Raw genomic sequence first — 2345 nt, 5'->3', positions numbered from 1 at the left:
ACCATAAAAGAAAGCAACAGAAACATCTTCATATAAGCCTCCTTTTAAGTTGAAGAAAAGTGCCACAATAATACTGACCTTGTAACACCAAAAAAAAAAAAAAATCAATTGTGCCTTTACTGAAAGAAACATTAGACTGTATGGAATTCATCACTGGTTTACTCTTGAAATAAATCAGCTGGTAAAGTTATGATGTGACCTACTTTAACTTGTTTTGAAACTTGATGAATACGTGAGATTGTTCCTGAAGCCTGGAAAAGGAGAAGGGGAAAAATGCAGGCACCACATCCAAAACTCTGCATTGACACGTCATCTGCTTCTACATGCTACAGAAGGCACAGCTATAGCAGTCGGCAGTGCTACCAATGAGAGGAAAATCAGACTGCAGCAGTCTTCATGAGGGAGTCCAGTCCATCATCCTGCTTTAGAACTGGTCAAAGAGAGTGCTTCTGGAAGAGATTTGTTCTACATATTTTGAGAAACTTCCACTGGGTTTGCTCCACACCTGAGCAAGCTATCTTCTCCGGCAGGTTTTCACATGACCCTTCTTCCTTTCTACTTCAAAGGCTGTGCACCCTTTTCTACAGTAATGGACGCAGAGAGCAACACCATCCCTTCCTCCTTGCACATATGCTCTATACAGCTAGAGGCTGTTACTTGTTCTCTCACTTCCTCAGTTCTTATTTTCCATGAAATGTAATGTTCAAACTTTCACAAATACATACTTGTTTTTCTGTTCCCATTCACACCCACTCCAACAGACTCCTGGCACGTGTTTCAGTTTCAATGAGTGCATCTCCCCGCTACCACCCTGCCCTTTTGAGAACTTCCCTTAACTGCATTACCTGCATTTTCTCCATTTTATTATTATTTTGATGGCTTATTATTGTACTGGCTGCCATATCCAAAACAGAAGTTAAGTAATAGTACTATGCGGCCCCATTAGAAACCCCAATTCTCTCTTTTCTCTTTCCCAGGTGAGATGTGGAAAAAGCTCCACAAGAAACATAACATTGCACAAAGAGAGAATGTTGCCCAAGGGCTACAGAAATCCAGAAGTTTGGCAGGTGCGCCTCAGTGCTTTAATTAAAAATATTTGATAGGTTTAGAAGTCTGTTGATTGATTTGTTTATTTTGGAGGGAGAGATAAGTTGATTCTATCTACCTGGGTATATTTATAGCAGCTTAATTTGTTTTTGAGATTTCATATTTTCTCTGATTTGATAAGCTTGTGGCCCTTTAATAAGCTGAAGTATTCAGATACTTATGACAATCTGGCACTCAAATTGTTTGCTTTAGCATTGCAGATTGCACAAGAGACATGAAAGGTTTCAGTGTAGCTGGAAAGTCACTTTTGATGAAATCACCCATCGCTCCAGGGAGCGCATTCTTTACAATTTGTGCATGCTGATGATATGTGTCTTCAGATGCATTTTGGCATCCCTGTGCCATTTTCAGAAATCCATCTGGGACTCAGGAACAAAGCAAATGCACACAAACATGAGGAGGACAGAGTTGGCACAGCTACCAGATGGATTTTCTTTAAGGAACCTAAAATCGCTTGTTCATTTTGCTGGCAGAAAAAGATAGGAAAATGAGTGTTCCTGTTCTTGATGAACTTTGCGATATTGTTAAATCCTTCAGACAACATAATTCATAGCAAAGCTGGGGCAGAATTCCTTTGCACTTATCCACAGTGTGGCTTCCCCCCAAAACACAGATCTCCGCCTTCATTCCATACATAAAAAAGTTGACCAGATGAACAATAGCCCTAACTTTAGAGACAAATTAGAACACTTGCTTCTGTTTTCTTGCTTCTAATCCTGCCAGAATTTGTTATGGCCCTACTGACTGTATAGCTTTCTTGTACTAAAATATATTTTAAAAGACTCCATGCTGTGAAACAGATCAGCAGTTGAATTCCAAGGTGAGTTGGCCAGGTCACACCTTGTGGTTTGCAAACACTGAAGAGATGATAGAAATATTGCCCTATACCTATCAGTGTCCCTGGGCAGTAACAGAAGCAATTCCAGAACTGCACCACAGCACATCTGTGACCCAGATCAGAACAAGGAGTGGGTAATTGAGTTCTGACCATCCATGCCAGCCTCCAGCACCTTCATCAGCGCGAGCATAGATTTAGGCAGGGACTGCAAAGCATCATTAGAACCCATCCTGGCTTAGCATTTATTATGGAAAAGAGCAATGAACCACTGAAGTAGAGGTTTGAAGAGGAAATCCTTAGACATAACAGGAAGATTTTGTGCTTCATCTCCCCCCTCCTCAAGTATTTTAGTAGACAGAGAATTTTCCTCAGTAAAAACAATAACTACGTTCATTGAAGA

This window comes from Meleagris gallopavo, chromosome 2, assembly GCF_000146605.3.
Source record: "Meleagris gallopavo isolate NT-WF06-2002-E0010 breed Aviagen turkey brand Nicholas breeding stock chromosome 2, Turkey_5.1, whole genome shotgun sequence".
Classification (NCBI taxonomy): Eukaryota; Metazoa; Chordata; class Aves; order Galliformes; family Phasianidae; genus Meleagris; species Meleagris gallopavo.
Note: the sequence above shows the minus strand (reverse complement) of the source record.